Raw genomic sequence first — 19,328 nt, forward strand, 5'->3', positions numbered from 1 at the left:
ATTTGCCTTTTTTTTTTCTCTCTGAAAACACCTAGGATATATTTTCATTTGTTTTGGTGGTCTCATAGTCAGTCTGAAATACATTTTCTTTTTTTGTTTATATTTTGCTATTTCAGAGTTTAGCACATAATTTCTGAGTAAATTGTATAGGTTCAGTCCTGAATGAAGAACTCTTATTTTTATTTGTTAGAGAGATGTTATGTATAATATCCTGTTCATATCTAGAAAAAGTGATTTGAGTTTCAAAATTTTGTTATTTATAACTCTAATGATTAGTGACATTGAGCATATACTGGAGAGCATTTTACAGTTAAGAATGTGACAATATATTTGAGCTAAATTCTCTTATTAATAATGAAATTAGGTAATAAGAAGATATGATTAATCTTAACTGGATTTTATTCAAGAAAAATCATTCAATTTTGGTCAAATATGAAATGAAAATAAGTGTCCCTGTGTCTTAGATGTATTCCTTAAATATTCAAGCAGCCTGGATTCTCTCAATTGGGAATTGACAAGTGTTGTTACAACATCGTGTTCATTGGGTGGTAACAGCTCTGTGTTGTCATGTGGTTTTTGCTTTAAGAACATATCATCCTTAAAATATATGAATACAGTGTCATATATATGTGCACACAAAATTTATATATATACTTCATATATGGATTAGTTGCTAGACACTGAATTCACTTCCAACAACAGAAAAGGGTGGTAAGATGGATAATGGGTTATGATTTATTTTATCTGCAGTGGGGAAAAACCAACCTCAAAACTACTAGCACTGTTGATTTCAAGTTTAACTCAGAAAAAAAAAAAAAAAAAACTGCATCAGGTAGAACATTTTTTTCCACTCTTTCTTTTTCTATATTGTTATTAAAACAAATATATCCAAATGTTGATGACCTTTTTATTTTATTCATAGCTTTTGAGGCACGTTTCATAGCTGTAATACACCTGTGTATATTCCCCAACTCCTCACTGCTAAGTGAAAAATGAGTTTTCCTTTCTTGCCTTTTTTAACTTATTTAAATTGGACACATTCATGCATGCCTTCCTTCTTGAAATTCTGTCCTGCCCTGGCTTCCTTGACAACCTTTTATGCGGTTCTCCTCCTACCTACGTGATATTCCCTTCTCAGTGTCCATTATGGGCTCTTACTTCCTGTGACTCTAAAATGTAGCCTTCTCCAAGTTTCCATTTTTGGCCCTAATCTCTTGCCTTGCTGTCATTCTGAAAAGGCGAATCTTATCTCTTCCTCACGTCAGCTACCAACTCTACTGAACTACTTTCAAAACAGCATCTCTGACCTTTAATTACAGGTACTCAGTATTATATAGTACAGCTTCTCAAGCATTGCACAATTGAATCCATGTCACTATCTCCCAAACTGTACTCTTTTTCCATCCTTTAAATATGTGTCTCTGTGTCAGCTAAACCCACTACGTTCGAGAAAGTGGAATTACCTTTTTGTTCCACTCAGAACTATGGACTGTGTTGGACATCTTATTTACTAGTCTAAATACACCAATGAAAGCTCAGCTCTGTGAGGTTACAGTCTATTTCTTACCTACTTTTTTTCACCATGTTCATGTAGTTCTACTTTCTGCAAAGAAAAGAGGCATTGCAGAGTGAGTCTTCTTTGTCACCCTTCCCCACAATCAATTAGTCCCCAACTCCTTCTTATTCCCTGTCCTAAAAGCCTCTGCCATCCCTTGCCCAGCCACATTTTTTAGTTCATTATTTTTATCACCCATGACTTCAAATACTATAATAGCTCCCGATTCTTTTTTCTGCTTCAGTCCTATTTATATATTTACCTCCTCTTGATTAAACTTTGCAATGATTTGTTATTTAAGATGCCATAAAAATCCCTTTTTTATGCAGCTACTACTTATTTGAATGTCATCTCCCACTCTGCAGTTTCCAGGAGCTACACATCTACCCACACTGACTCATTTTAAATTTACTAAACACATGAACCTGAGGCAACACACTATACTCCTATCATATGGGATGTATACAGATATTCACATAAATAGAGTTACAGACATCAATATAGGTATAGATGCCGGCATAATCAAAAAGACGTAGATGTACAGATACAGAGAGATGCAGATACAGATATTTTTAAACACCTCCAGCCAATTCTTCTTCAAATGTACGATCTCCATGAAGGGCTCCTCCCCTCTATGCATGTTGAGGAGCACGGTGTTCACCATGTGTTCCTACACTGGCCTGAGAGTATCTCTGTTAAACCACATTGAACATTGCATTTCCATATCTGGACTATAAGCTCCTTGAAAGTAAAGATGGTGTATCTTTGTATGTGACACAGTTGTCATGGAATCAGTAATTTTAGAAGTTTGTTAAAAGAAGGTGTGGAATTTAAAAATAATCTGTATTAATTACCAAATCAATCTATCGTGTAAAAAATTAAAATATGCTCATCCAAGTAACAGTGGCATAGAGAACTTCAGGTTAGAATCTTGTCAATAAAAATTCATTTCAGAACTCTTTCCTAAAATATATAGTTATTCAATAATACTTATCATGAGAAAAAAATCTCCATATAGGAAATAGAAGGAATAAATATTTACTCATGTAAAGTATAATTTGAGCAACAATTGGAACACCCCCTTCTTTTTGTTCTTTTTAAACTGTTAATAAGAAAATTTTATATTAAGAAGACGTTTAGTTAATATTCAAATTGCTTTGAGAGACATAACAATAAACTATTTTTATTTTGTTTGTGCTTTTATATGAGTGTAGATACTTATTTGGAAACTTTATTTTACAGGAAATAATCTTAACACTGATTTATAATGAGAAAAAGAGGACATAATGTTAGCTAAAATAAGCCACACACAGAAAGAAAAATACTGCATAATCTCATATGTGGCATCTAAAAAATAGTTGTTACTGGGGCAGGGCAGGGAGTGCTGGAAATGGGAAGAAACAGGTCAGAAAGTACAAACTTTTAGTTATGTAGGATGAATGCCTAATAAATAATAAAAATAAGAAATTGTACAGCATAATGATTGATAGGTTAATTTGCTTAACTATAATAATTATACACACATAGATATACACATATTATATGCACATGTAAAAAATCTGTATCTCTCAAAGCATCATGTTATACATCTTAAATATATACGATAAAATATCCTACCTCAAATTTAGGTACTTTGAGAAAGACAAGCTTAATGTTCGTGGCTATTTCTACTAGATTAAGTTTTGCTGTCAGTAAGCAAAGCTGCACCTCCACTAAGAACCTGAGTCCAACTAAGATGTCAGAGAGAATACCTCCTAATTCTTTCGGACTGCCACGTTACCATTTCTTTAATATTAATAATGGTTCCTGTGCTTTCATTTATTCAACACTTGTGTGCATTATCTGCAGTTAAGAGTTAGTGAAGTATGAAGCACAAACATGTTTTGCTCCATATCAAAATAATATGAAAGCCAACAATTTAGACTTTAAAAATAAATGTATTTCCCATAGCTTCATACAGAGCATATTTTCATATTGAAGTAACTATTGCCATTGAGAAAAAATCAGGATAAGCTTTGTATTATTACCAAGGACCACTGACCCTTAAATAATACAAGAGTTAGAGGCACCAACCCCCACACAAAAATCTGCATATAGTGTGTGACTCCCCCAAAACTTAACTATTAATGCCCTACTGTTGACTTACCAAGAACATAAACAGTTGATTAACATATATTTTGTATCTCCTATGTATTATATATGCCATTCTTACAATGAAATAAACTAGAGAAAAAATGTTAAGAAAACCAGAAGGAAAATAAAGCATTTATTATTTATTAAGTCTAAGAGGATCATCTCATAAAGACTCATCCTCAGTCAGGCGCAGTGGGTCACGCCTGTAATCCCAGCACTTTGGGAGGCTGGGACGGACAGATCAATTGAGGACAGGAGTTCAAGACCAGCCTGGCCAATATATTGAAATCCCTTCTCTACAAATGCAAAAAGCCAGGCTTGGTTTGCAGGCGCCTGTAGTCCCAGTTACTAGGGAGGCTGAGGCAGAAAAATCGCTTGAACCCAGGAGGTGGAGATTGCAGTGAGCCGAGATCCTCTCACTGCACTCCAGCCTGGGCAGCAATAAAGTGAGACTCCCATTCAGTTAAAAAAAAAAAAAAAAGGACTTTGTCTTCCTCTTGAGCAGGCTGAAGAGAAGGAGGGGAGGAGGAAGGGTGTCTCAGGGGTGGCAGAGGTGGAAGAAAACCCATGTATAAATGGATCTGTGCAGTTTACACCTGTGTTGGTCAAGTATCAACTGTACTCTAAGAGAATCTTAGAAGTCGGAACTCTCATTCAGGCCATATGAGAATAGAGGTAAAGAGAAGGAAAAGTTTTGAGGAAAGGTCTGCAATTCTATTTTGGATGTTGAGGAGAAGATGAGAGGGACAGCTGCTGCAGCTTGCTCACTTTAGAGGGTTGGCACAGTTGTGCCCTGCTTTGCCAAGAAGAACATGCACAAAGGATAGCTGACACGCAAAGTAGACCTGGAATAAGGGATGAGGGCTTGGAGTAGAAATGGCCTATAAAATCTCAGTCTTCCCAGGGAGAGTTGTCCATGAGTCCAGAAATCAGGTACTTTTTGCTCTTATTTTATTTTTTATTTTTAAAAAATTTATTCGTATAGACTCAGAAGGTGCGGTGCAGTTTTGTTACATGCATATATTACCCTGTGCTGAAATCTGTGCTTTTAGTATAACTATCATCCAACTTAAAAACAAAACAAAACAAAACAAAACAAAACAAAACAATACTATCTGGCTAGAAAACTGATTTTTCCATTATTCTTGTCATATCCAAAAGCTCTGGTTTCAGTGAGTACTCTATTACTGTTTTTAAATGTCTCTTGGTCAAACATACAGTTTTCATTAATACAAATATCTCATTACACATAGATTTCCACTGGAAAATTACCATACTTTGTACACTTCCGGCCTTGTCACTGTTGTTGGCATTATTCTAAGGTTTGCCGTGAATATAGAACACCCACTGCTGTCGTTTTTCAGCAAGCATTGCCATGTTTTTCTTGTCTCATATTGGCTTCCAGTGGGTTCTGATATGATTTCTTCTGCTCTGGATTCTTATCAGTATCTTGCTACCTCATTAGCAAGCATCATTTAACACAAACACCTGAGTCGACATGATGCCACCTTGCTCAGCCTTTTACCTTTCTTTGGGACTGTCCAACCTAGCCTCCTTTCTCTTTACTACAAGGAGACTGTCAGCCTTTTGTGAGCTGATAATTAATAATCAATTAACGTTTGATAATAAAATTGCATTATATTATACTTTGGCACCTGAAGTAATTTATTTTCATAACACCAGGAGCAGCTCGTCACCAATTATAATGAAAGTAGGTTCACAGTCTATGATTTTTTCTTTCATATAAAATTTGTGCAACAGGAAATAATAAGAGGTGTATAAAAGAGGTGTCACGTAGCTATAATACATTGATTAATATTTGTTGCCACATTAAGTGGGCTTGGGATCCTTACAAGAAAGGTGCTATTTAAGCATAAAATATTGGTGTTGGGTCTGTACTCGCATAGCTTATAAATTATATCTTGAGATTTCACAGACACAAAGCAAGTTTTTACCATTGTCAGCAAGCAAAGCCAATGTAGCTGTTGGAGAGGGAGGCTCCTGCGTCATCAAAACAATTCCCAGCTGAGCCCTCATCCCCCTTATCGCTACCCTAAGTGATGGTCGATGGTAGTTCTGGTATAAAGGACACAGTTCCATTTCCAGGTGCCAAGCTGAACCTGATATGGTAATAGGGAAAAGATCTTCTAACTCATAAACACAAAAAACTAGATATAGATAAGGATTATGGCAAATAACTCGGAAATAACAAAATGCAGTCTCTTCTGAAAAAAAAAAAAGAAAAGAAAAAAACAGCATGTGTGAAAACAATGTATTTTCCTCCCAAACTGCAGGTTGTTATATGCCAATTAGCAAGTTGAATAAGATATTCAGGTAAAACACTAGAATGTGAGATTATACATTTCTATACCAAAAGTTTTGCCAAAATCTCATATGTAAATGTATTCATCTCTGTGCAGTTCTTAAAGTAGTAGATTCCTAATAAATGTCAATTGAATGAACCATATATCCCTGTGAGTATATGCAAATGCCACAAACTGTCAATTAAATTTAATCTGGTATTTTACCTTGCATTGCACTTGTGCTAAAACTATTCCCCATTAATTGGATTCTTTATATGTGAGGTATGTTAATCTGATCTGATACAAACAACTTGTTTTGTGGTGTTCTAATTGTTTTCTTCAAATTACAGTGGGGATTTGTTTAGTGAACAAGTTAAGAACGCTATGGTGGAGGCATTCTACTTAGGTTTGTAGCAAGTTTTTACCATTGTCAGCAAGCAAAGCCAATGTAGCTGTTGGAGAGGGAGGCTCCTGCGTCATCAAAACAATTCCCAGCTGAGCCCTCATCCCCCTTATCGCTACCCTAAGTGATGGTCGATGGTAGTTCTGGTATAAAGGACACAGTTCCATTTCCAGGTGCCAAGCTGAACCTGATATGGTAATAGGGAAAAGATCTTCTAACTCATAAACACAAAAAACTAGATATAGATAAGGATTATGGCAAATAACTCGGAAATAACAAAATGCAGTCTCTTCTGAAAAAAAAAAAAGAAAAGAAAAAAACAGCATGTGTGAAAACAATGTATTTTCCTCCCAAACTGCAGGTTGTTATATGCCAATTAGGGAGGCTGAGGCAGAAAAATCGCTTGAACCCAGGAGGTGGAGATTGCAGTGAGCCGAGATCCTCTCACTGCACTCCAGCCTGGGCAGCAATAAAGTGAGACTCCCATTCAGTTAAAAAAAAAAAAAAAAGGACTTTGTCTTCCTCTTGAGCAGGCTGAAGAGAAGGAGGGGAGGAGGAAGGGTGTCTCAGGGGTGGCAGAGGTGGAAGAAAACCCATGTATAAATGGATCTGTGCAGTTTACACCTGTGTTGGTCAAGTATCAACTGTACTCTAAGAGAATCTTAGAAGTCGGAACTCTCATTCAGGCCATATGAGAATAGAGGTAAAGAGAAGGAAAAGTTTTGAGGAAAGGTCTGCAATTCTATTTTGGATGTTGAGGAGAAGATGAGAGGGACAGCTGCTGCAGCTTGCTCACTTTAGAGGGTTGGCACAGTTGTGCCCTGCTTTGCCAAGAAGAACATGCACAAAGGATAGCTGACACGCAAAGTAGACCTGGAATAAGGGATGAGGGCTTGGAGTAGAAATGGCCTATAAAATCTCAGTCTTCCCAGGGAGAGTTGTCCATGAGTCCAGAAATCAGGTACTTTTTGCTCTTATTTTATTTTTTATTTTTAAAAAATTTATTCGTATAGACTCAGAAGGTGTGGTGCAGTTTTGTTACATGCATATATTACCCTGTGCTGAAATCTGTGCTTTTAGTATAACTATCATCCAACTTAAAAACAAAACAAAACAAAACAAAACAAAACAATACTATCTGGCTAGAAAACTGATTTTTCCATTATTCTTGTCATATCCAAAAGCTCTGGTTTCAGTGAGTACTCTATTACTGTTTTTAAATGTCTCTTGGTCAAACATACAGTTTTCATTAATACAAATATCTCATTACACATAGATTTCCACTGGAAAATTACCATACTTTGTACACTTCCGGCCTTGTCACTGTTGTTGGCATTATTCTAAGGTTTGCCGTGAATATAGAACACCCACTGCTGTCGTTTTTCAGCAAGCATTGCCATGTTTTTCTTGTCTCATATTGGCTTCCAGTGGGTTCTGATATGATTTCTTCTGCTCTGGATTCTTATCAGTATCTTGCTACCTCATTAGCAAGCATCATTTAACACAAACACCTGAGTCGACATGATGCCACCTTGCTCAGCCTTTTACCTTTCTTTGGGACTGTCCAACCTAGCCTCCTTTCTCTTTACTACAAGGAGACTGTCAGCCTTTTGTGAGCTGATAATTAATAATCAATTAACGTTTGATAATAAAATTGCATTATATTATACTTTGGCACCTGAAGTAATTTATTTTCATAACACCAGGAGCAGCTCGTCACCAATTATAATGAAAGTAGGTTCACAGTCTATGATTTTTTCTTTCATATAAAATTTGTGCAACAGGAAATAATAAGAGGTGTATAAAAGAGGTGTCACGTAGCTATAATACATTGATTAATATTTGTTGCCACATTAAGTGGGCTTGGGATCCTTACAAGAAAGGTGCTATTTAAGCATAAAATATTGGTGTTGGGTCTGTACTCGCATAGCTTATAAATTATATCTTGAGATTTCACAGACACAAAGCAAGTTTTTACCATTGTCAGCAAGCAAAGCCAATGTAGCTGTTGGAGAGGGAGGCTCCTGCGTCATCAAAACAATTCCCAGCTGAGCCCTCATCCCCCTTATCGCTACCCTAAGTGATGGTCGATGGTAGTTCTGGTATAAAGGACACAGTTCCATTTCCAGGTGCCAAGCTGAACCTGATATGGTAATAGGGAAAAGATCTTCTAACTCATAAACACAAAAAACTAGATATAGATAAGGATTATGGCAAATAACTCGGAAATAACAAAATGCAGTCTCTTCTGAAAAAAAAAAAAGAAAAGAAAAAAACAGCATGTGTGAAAACAATGTATTTTCCTCCCAAACTGCAGGTTGTTATATGCCAATTAGCAAGTTGAATAAGATATTCAGGTAAAACACTAGAATGTGAGATTATACATTTCTATACCAAAAGTTTTGCCAAAATCTCATATGTAAATGTATTCATCTCTGTGCAGTTCTTAAAGTAGTAGATTCCTAATAAATGTCAATTGAATGAACCATATATCCCTGTGAGTATATGCAAATGCCACAAACTGTCAATTAAATTTAATCTGGTATTTTACCTTGCATTGCACTTGTGCTAAAACTATTCCCCATTAATTGGATTATTTATATGTGAGGTATGTTAATCTGATCTGATACAAACAACTTGTTTTGTGGTGTTCTAATTGTTTTCTTCAAATTACAGTGGGGATTTGTTTAGTGAACAAGTTAAGAACGCTATGGTGGAGGCATTCTACTTAGGTTTGTGTTTCACTAGATCATTAATACAGAATTAAACAGTTTATCTAAAGCATGCCTACATGCCTAGTGTATACAAAGGTGCTTTGTATACACCACAACAAATGTTAATAGCTCTTGTTTTGCCACTGAGTGTAAGAGCACCTATGAAAGATTCTGACATTTAGCAGTTTGCCAATGTATTTATTAGATACTTCGTGTCAAATAATCGATACAACTTTTCTTATAGCTTCAACTGCTAATTTGGGGTTCCTCTCAGTTCCCTAAAAAATCAGAACATCCTTAGGTCAGAACTTAAATGGCATTGCTAATTAGAGCATGAGTGCCATCTAGTGGTAGCCATGGCTAACTACTGGCTTACTGGTGAACAAAAAAAAATTGGTGGTGAAAATACACTGCTGCTTCTTTATAATGCAGTCTGTTGGAGTTAGTCTCAGACAAACAAATGAGACGTTCTATATAGACGCTACTCAGCCAATAAAAAATTAAAAGCAAAGTATATCAGATTGAGGGGTGGAAGGATTTAGTTTCTGGTCCACAGGAGGCATACAGTCTAGTTCTATACATAAAGATCTACACAAAGTATTTTAAGCTGGATTCCAAGTACACTTTGGAAATATTGTAGATGAGACTAGGAATGGCTAATATATAAAGGTGGGAATAGTATTTGATAGCAATATTTTTGAAGGATGATTATTTTGATGTAGGGCCAAATATCAAAGACAGGTCAAGTTAATGTACCTGATAGACTTGGGAGATAGGGAAGAGGTGGAAAATGATCAAGATGCAGCACACATATGGCCATCCCTTAAAACCATAAAGAACAAATTAGACTAATTATAAGGAACCATTAGATATTTTTATCCCATACTGAGAAGAATGGTATGTCAACAGCAACAATACAGAGAAATATCTGGTCATGAGCAAATTAATCTCAGGTTTTGTTTCTTTACGGAAACAACTTTATATCCAAAGGTCTTGGTGAAAGAATGCTACATAAAAGAGAAGTTAGACATCTGTAAAAGTAAGTGAATTAAAACTGATAGAGATCCTGAGACTTAAAATATACCCAAGAAAAAAAAATAGAAATGCGTATCTAAAGGAATCGACTGGATGAAAACAAAGTAAACTTTACTTTTAAATTAGTAAGATTTCAACTCTTACTTCTATTTTCTAAAATCTTAATTAACTGCAAATGTTTATGGTTTGCATAAATGGTTGGACCAAAATGTCACAAAGGGTGAGCATAAATTCCACCCTAAAGGAGGTTAGATATTTGCAGCTTCTGTAAGTAAGAGTTGGTACTGTGACCACCAAAAGGTTGACCACCACAGTCGAATTAGAGCTCCTCTCTCATACTTCTTAATAGTTTTAGTTGCCAATGTTATCAACACATCCACAAAGTAGACTATGTTCTTTAGTGTTGTTTACTGAAGCAGCTGTTAAATTAATTAAGTTGGTATATTTCCCAAGTCTGATTAAGATATGTTTACTTCTGCTTTCACAAAACAGCTGTGATATGAGTACTAAGACTAATCTTCTAAGAAACTCAAAATATAATTAAAATTATATTTTGTCCAGTTCAAGTAAAAGTTTACTTTTGCTTCTTCATGTGTTACTTTGCACTTTTATAGGGAATAATGGTATATATTGAAAATGCAAGATTTTGCTTCCCTTAATGTTTATCTTAGTACTTACACATTCACCATTCTTGGTAACACATTACCATAGAGGATTAAAACATCAAAACAGAAAATCAAATGCTAAAAGAATCTCCAGTAGGCAAGGCAGGTGATCCATGAAAGATGATAGATGTCGACATGAATTCACCATTACTCTGCTTCCCTACATTTATGCTATGATTTGATGGAACATAATAATAGTTATGATCTGTTAACTAGAACCTAGAACCTTATCTGAGTCAAACGAAGAGAAAGAGAAAGGAGGGTATGATTTAAATAAAAATCTGTAGCACAAGACAAAAGCTCAGAGGCAACTCAACTGCTACAGATGTGCTGCATCTGCTTGTTTGCCCATTGGGGACAATGAGATAAAGAGATTAAGACATTTACACAAAGATGGCTAGACAATAAGATCAGATCAGCAACATGACAGCTAGGTTGAGGTGTCATAACCATAGCATGGAGAAAGCGACCTAGTGAACCACTTAACCCACTTACAAACAATGTTTTAATTAACTTAATGTACAAATGATATTTTATCAGGGTACAGGACAAGCTGGTTAATTCAAAAAATGTCATTAACATCAAATAGAGAAAACCAGTGATCTTTCAATAATGCCATTTCATTAAGTAAACAGCATTGGAATTTAATAACGGGGCATACATACTTTTACACGTTTTAAATACAAATCTTACATCCAAACAACTATTTCACAAATCCCATTTTCACATGTCAATAGTAGAAAATCTTGGTCATGATATGTGAAAAGATTTGATGTTTTCTTCGAAAACACAGTTAGTTTTTTTTTTTTTTTTTCTTTTTAGTGGAACTCTAACAAGAAGTGTTGTTTGTTTGTTTCTTATTTTAAGCACCGTTGTTTCTCTGATTCCAGACATTGACCTGCTTAAACCTGAACACTGTGGATATAAAAGGTTACAGAAGCGTACCTCATCTATAGAGCCTCTACTCTCCAAGCACAAGATTTTAAAAATATACAGCACATAAGTTAACTGCATAATAGCAAAATTCTAGAGAAAGATGAGTCAGATAGACTAACAGTTTGTCTATTACATATACAGATAGTAATAGGGAATATATAATTGTATATTATTACAAATTAGAACATTAAAAGTCATAAAAGAAATAAGAATAAATATAGTCACTCTTTCTGGGTCCTGAATGAAGTGTAGCCAGGTAACCTAGTCACCCCCAAATAATGACTGAAGTCAACATTTTAAATTTGAACTGACAGAAATAGACCTTACTATTTTTAATTAAACAGATTCAACATTTCCTTTCCCTCCCTCTAAATTATCAGATAACTTTGCAAGGAAAAGTGCTATTACATTATCTACCTGTTTCAAAAATATATTCACACCATATTCTTGTGATAATATTGCTCTCTTTATAAAAAGTAAAAACATTGAAAGCTTTTATTTAGCTCTTGCTTAAGAAAGGAGAAATATTTAGTCCATTTACATCATGTAAAAGTAAATTTTCTTGTTCATGTTAATGGTAGGAGGGCACCATGAATCATGTGACCGATGGCGTTTCCTTCTTTACATTGGCTGCTAACAACCTTAATGGTAGGCCTAGCACCATTTGTAACAAAAACATCAATGTGGTTTTCTCTATAAACCTCATTTCTGGCTTCATGGTATTTCTCCTCCTATCACTTTACCCTTTGTCTTGATCTCACTGACCTACATTTTTTATTTGTTTTTTAAAAACTGAATAGATTTTTATAAGCCAACTTAACATCCTTTCTACAGCAAAGTTAGTTGAAAGAAATTGTGTGATATAATGACTCAAAATGCCCAAATTATCAGGTCATTGGTAATATAGAATGGAGTTCTAAGAAGGGAAGACAACTTTCAGAAAGATTTCTACACTCCCGACCCCTCTTTCAGGCTACATGTGCTAAATTATACACTTTTAAAGACAAAAACCTCATCGCACAATAAAAAGAATGCGTTAGAGCTCCTACACTTTGAATTTATTTTGTGATTTAATGTGGTTATAAAAGTCCCGATAGTTCTCTCTGTGAACCGACAGCCCGACAGAGGAGAAGAGCCAGTGGGGCAGAGAAAACGCCACAGAAGGGGAATCTCTACAACGATCCCTCAGTTAACACATAAAGAAGATAACCTAATTACTGGAAAGCAGGAACACGAAAATAAAAAGTATGGAAGGGTGGAGAAGCATTAAATGCACACAAATTTGTCTTTGCTACAGAACAAGCAATCAGCCCAGATCCTGAGGGTAGCGATTAAAAGCAGAGACTGGGTGTTTGTACATCATTGGATGAATGATAAGCAGCCAAGAAACAGGAAAAGACTAATTTTAATTACCAGAAAAACTGCAAGAGAAAAAATACAGAGCTAGTGGTAGACGGCTTCCAGCTACAGGCTGCATGGCACTGTACTCTCCTTGCCAATTAGAGCCAGTCAGACCCCATCAGGGGATTCAGCGAGCAGAGGAATCAGCGTCAGTTCAGGGTCAGGCTGCTCTCAAACACACATGAAAAACGGACACCAGCGGACACGGGGTGCGACCCTAGACTCCCATGCAGTTTCTTATATAGACACAGAAATAGAAAGCAGTGAGATTACCTTTCCATTAAATACAGGTGCAAACCACATTCTCTATGGACATATATTGCAAAGGAAATGTCATATAATTTATTTAACAAATACCCAATTACCATCAGACCAATCGCGGGAATTGGAAAACGACTCAAAGACTGAGAGGAAAAAAAACAGAAAAAGTAGAGAGGAGGACTGGCAGAACAATGGCACTAAAGCTGCCACACTGTGGATTTACTACCTGTGTTATTTTTCCAATTACAGCCATTGTAATATAAAAATTCAGAAAAAAGGTTGCTGTCTGAGAACATTCCTTCGCTTTTTTTTTAGAACTGACTCAACACCCCAAATCAAAGAGAAATATAAACAGGCAGAGCCTGATAGTCCTTAGTGAAACTCGTGAGTGCAGAAACAAAAGAGAAGTGCTTCCCATTCTGGACTTAAGAAAATTCTACAAAGTGAAAAAGTCCAGTCTCAAACCGACCTAAGTGAAAGCGTCAGTCTGTGCTGCTGCTGTCAGAGGTGTGAGCCGGGGACTCCAGGAATCAGAGAGAAGACAGGAGCGGAGGAAGGGACCCTCGCCTGGATCTCCCGTGTCTCCAGCCAGCACGTTTGCTTTGTAATCTATGAATGTTAAATACGGAGGGTTTGCAGAGCAGACACGCCTGGGAGAGGGGGGCAAGTCCTCTGTACTTAGCAGGGAAGGAGAATGCCGGTTGACTGGTGAGGCGAGTGGAGAAACACAGAGAAGCCTCCTGGAGGCGCACAGTTCGTTAAGCCCGGGGACATGCTAAATGAACCTTTGCAGCAGGAGGCAGTGAGGCGCTGGACGCGGGCGCCGGCGACAGCGCGGGCGGGCGGGGAGGGGCGAGGGGCCGCCCCGGGAGGACACAGCCAGTCAGAGGCGCGGGGCGCGGGGCGCGCGGACGCATTGGAGGAAAACACGCGAGCCCCAAACACACCAGCCGGAGGAGGCGCCGCACCTACTTCCCAATATAACCAACTACGGCTGGGGGAGCGGAACTGCAAGAAGACGGCAGCCAAAGTGCCATTAAAGCTCGGGGCGGAGAGGATGCGTTACCTGGGTCCCCTCTGCTGCAAGAGGCAGGGCAAGCTGGAGGATTCCCTCTGAATGATTAAGAACTCCGCAATTCGCCTCTGCCACAGGCTGCAAAGGACCCGAGGAACCGCTCTCTCTGAACTGTGCTGATGGGCAGGAGGATGGGAGACAGGAATTGAGAGTCACAGAGGAAGGACAGTGGAGTCTGGCATCTTATTGGTAAGTGGCTGACATTCCTTTGCCAGTGACTGCGTTCTGTGATTGTGCACTTCATCTCCCAGCCACTTAGGATTTTTGACACACTCGCTTCTGCAAAGCCATCCTTTCTTGCCATGTTGCCAGAATGTAAAAACTGTAAGATGAAGCTTTTTTTAAATATAAGAAAGAAAACACGATTTTATTTTCTGCTAGGATATTATGGCAAAAAGTTGAAACAAGAGTAAATATAACCCATTTGTGTATCTCCTAATGCCACCCAAAATAAGAGTAGACAATTCCTACACGTAAATTGTAAGGCGATAAATGCCAGGATAAAGTGAGGATGTTTCTACAAAGGAAACTAAGTGTTCGGAAAATAGGATGTTCTCAGGTACTGGATGTATGTCTTATGTTTGAGCAATGAGTTTCTGAGACTAAATAATTGGGTATCTGGCATTGCAATAACTTGTTAAAATTCAGTAGGGATGCTCTGTAAGTGGAGTTCTACAAAGTTCGTGAGACTGAGAAAAACTGTACCTTGGATTAGGCTGAGTTTTTTTCTAAAGGTTGTATAGGATTGTGATAGGTTAAAAAATTATGTTCAGACATCCTTAACATGTTTTGTGTGGAGCTATATCGAAGGGAATATCAATCTACACATATATAAACCTGATGTACTGTAAGCTGAGAATTACTCTGATGACCTGAACAATACGTTGTTTCAACTATATTTATTTGCGAAAGAACCAGAATCCACTACAAATATTAGAATCCACTACATATATTACTTTTAAATCTTAGAAGCGTTCTCCCAAGAAAAATATAATTTCATGTGGTAATTTAAATGCAGGTGAGAAGCAAAAAACTTTTAAACTGTTGTATGTTCAATGCCTTACCTACATTAAATTCATTTATTTCTTAATTTAAAAGAGAAAATCATTTAGAGGGCCAGAACTTCTACTTTGATTCTCAATTTCGACTGTGGAAATAAGGATGAAAGAAGTAGATGTTCATTAGAATACTAGCATTTAAAAAATATAGACAAATAGTTGAATTTAAATATTAATGCAGATATCATCAATTACTGTTAAACTGCAACAGAACTACAGAAGTACTTATGACCGTTACAGGGAGCTTAAGGGGGTTCATTATGATTAATATTGTGACTCTCAGTATTTTAGAAAATAATGACTAGGTCATTACTGTTTTTGAAAATGCCTGTAGTCAATTTTGGGCAATTCTCATGGTTGCTTGCATCTTCTCCTGTTTCATGCTCAAATTATTCTAAGTTATGTGGGGACTAGTATACTGGGTCTTAAACTTAACAGGCATAAGTTTGCTCTGACTTTAATCGAAAAGAGATGTGACTAAGAATATGTCATATAAAACTAATGATAACAAATTAAAGATATTACATACAAAGATCATCTAAGTCTGTTAAAGGGAGGAAAAGCAAAAACAAAATCAGAGTTAAAGTTACAAAAAGGAAAATGCAATATAAAGAATATAATTTGAAAAATAGCTGGAGTGTGAGGAATAATATTAAAGCCTATCTGAAAATAGAAAGTCAGTGAAATTATTATTACAAGTGCCAGTGTTTTTGCTTAGGAATTGGTGTATCCTTTAAATTATTTAAAACTTCTGAAAATTGAGAAAGGGGGAGAAAAACTGCTAATTTTAATTTCTTTCTAATTCCATAGACAACTAAACAGAAAGTTAGATTCTTAAAAGTCAGATAAAAATACAATCACATAGATTAACTAAATGCCAGACTTTGTAAGTTGTGAGGCACATGTATACCAAGGTGCTTTTGGAAATACATCACAAAAGCTACAGTTGTGGAATTTTTAAATGAATAGCTGAAATACCTGAATGTTTCTCAAGGTGAGCAGTCAGTACTTCAAGTATTAGGTGGTCTGAAACAATTCTTAGGGAACCAAACTGAAATCAGATCATGAATCTATATATAGAATATGTTTATGTAAGAAGAATCATTAAAATTAGTAGCTTGTGAAAATTTACTTCAATCTTATGTGTCCAATTAAGTAGCACTACCTGTTAGAAATGTACCAGGTTTGGCTAATATGTATTTCTTTAAATGTCTCTTTTACTTCACAGTTTAGAAAATCTAGACCACTTTCAGGGTAGAGGTAAGAGTGTGATTGTCTGTCACAGCTGACTTAGCAAGAAGGACCAGAGGGTGTCAGTAAAGGGCAAAGGGCCCACAGAGGCTGGCCAAAGCATTTTGGCGTTTGTCTTACTTCTAGACAAAATAAAGGCATATTTTGTAAAGATTAAAGTAAAAATGATGAAAACTTCTCTAGATGGCTGTAATACTGTGAAGATGATTTGATTGTACAGAGTTTGATTGGCTAAAACAAAGTTGTAGCAGAGTTTGGTGTCTCCTTCATCAGTCAAACTAATTCAGAAATTTATGAGGCTCAGATATTATGTAATTTGCTGAATCCATTCTTTCTCACCTATCTTGATTACCTATTGTCTTTGAACTTTCTTTTTAAATATGGGTATTTTAATTTTTACTAAGTTGTTGGAAATTTGTTTCTCTTAATTTAAATAATAAACTCATACATTCATGTGGTTTGTTTTCTTGAAATTCTGACTTCAGGAGTTGATTTTATTAATCTCTTTCTTCTTTCTGACAATCCAAGCATAAAGTAAGAGAGCCATGTGTTTCTCACAAGATGTTAAGAACAGTGTTGTAAGGCTGTGCTAATATGTTACATGAACTTCTTAACACTTTATAGCAGGAAAGAGACTGGTCGGAAGCTCAAAGCAGTAGAATCACTGCAGAGGTCTATTTTCTGAGCATTTGTGATCAATAACTCCACATTAGAGGCTGGTCCATTTTAAAAAGTAATGAAGTATAGAAAACTCCTAATGCTTAAGATTTAAGATTAAAAACTACTATGAACTATGTTCCATCTCCCTACCCACTCAAGTAAGTAATCTTGTTTTATGATTTTTGGAGATTCAAATATGTATCGTTAGAAGGGTTCTAATAAATTGAATATTATTAGTTTATATTTTTCCCAGATACTTAGACAGTGTTTTTAGTTGATTTATTTAAATTGAATGACATAACATATAGTGTTTTAATACAGTGGCTATAAGAGCAGTTTTTCAATGGAAATATGTATTTGCTTTTTTAGGAAACTGGTTTTTACAATTGATTTCTTCATCAAAATTATTCTGAAGCATTGACTTGAACCTCAGGAACTTAACATAACACTGTATAACTTCAGTTATGTTTTACCTATTATATTTGCATAAGCTAATTATAGATAATTTTATGTCTATTCATCTCCATAAATTAAAACACAGGTCTTTAGTTTTATATCCCAGAGTACTGCATATTATAGTTTTGAACTTATACCCTCCTCACACGTAAGCTCATAAGTGTTACAAAGCTATTCAAGTATGGTAGTTTCTCTTTTCTGCAGTGCAGGGAGCTGGGAAATGTCCACAGAGGCCACAAAGTAATTCTGAAAAATAAATCAAGATTGTCTGTTTTATGAAAATAAAAAAAATGGATCTACCATTTGTAATCTAATATAAAATAGCGTGAGATCTATCATTCATGAGAATCTTAAGAAATTACAGTCATATTCATTTCCCATGTATTTCTTAAGCTAGAATTTCTTGTGATCGCTGCCATTTTTAAACATTTCAAAAAATGTTTCATTAGATACATTTTTATAACACAGGTGTGAAGTTGATTGTTTTTTCTTTTTTCCTAAGTGGTTCTTAAAAACTCATAATGATCTAAATAACTTGTTGCTTAATGGCTACCACTTTTAATTAATTAATTTATTTTCACAAATGACCTTCTCATAACAGATCTGACAGGACTCACCTATTTCCTCTTATGCCAGTCATGTTTCCAAATATTTCTCACACTCAATTTGCAGAGTGGAGGCCTAGATAAAAAGCAAGGAGCCAATACATTTTATGAGTTTTTGATGAAAAATATTGTTATGGTTAATATCTTTACTAGAAAATATGGAGCCAGTTAAAGGTAAAGTGACTAAACTGAACAGTATCCAAAGCAATTGCATTTAGGCAAGAAATATTTCATTTATGTGAAAAATTCTCTTTCATACCCATTGTCTGGAAAAGTATAAATATATATTTAAACATTTTATGAAGGGAGTAGGGATGTACTTCATATCATTCTTACAGCTGCTAACAACCCAGAAAGGAGAACATCTCATCTTCCATTACTATCCAGTAGTAAATGTAGTATATGTTTATGAAGAGAAATGTTGCTGATTATACAGGTGAAAAAAAAATTGAAATTCTCTTCCTTTGTGAGTATTGGCAGAAGCATTCATTATGAGGCTAAAAATACTGGGATGTTCTCATCGAGAGATATTATAATGATAGTAATAAAGTATCTGGAGCTGCAACCAGGTCTATTAATGTATTTTTACAAATATTTCATTAGTTGCAGGAGTTTTTATTTATAAATAGTAGAGAAATGGGATGTTGATTTTGTGAGAAATTTACTTTTAAGTATATAAAGTTTTATCTTTATTTTCTTAATTCATTTTATATTTGTAACTATTAAGGATTTTTTTCTGAAATTAAACAAATTATAAAGGCAATACTCAAGAATTTATAACAACTATTTTAATTCACCTAGGTTCTTCCATTTCAGT

General features: G+C 35.7%; 1 protein-coding gene across 1 annotated transcript in view; it reads left to right on the plus strand.

The window, feature by feature from the left end:
- Positions 1 to 14,376: 14,376 nt before the first annotated feature.
- LOC105551585 (contactin-5-like) overlaps positions 14,377 to 19,328 on the plus strand; it is a 1,043,690-nt gene continuing 1,038,738 nt past the window's right edge. The window contains exon 1 of the mRNA XM_011996879.1: positions 14,377 to 14,670. The gene's annotated coding sequence lies outside the window, so the exon portion shown is untranslated. The remainder of the gene's footprint in view (positions 14,671 to 19,328) is intronic.

Source organism: Mandrillus leucophaeus, unplaced genomic scaffold (genome assembly GCF_000951045.1).
Source record: "Mandrillus leucophaeus isolate KB7577 unplaced genomic scaffold, Mleu.le_1.0 Scaffold528, whole genome shotgun sequence".
Classification (NCBI taxonomy): Eukaryota; Metazoa; Chordata; class Mammalia; order Primates; family Cercopithecidae; genus Mandrillus; species Mandrillus leucophaeus.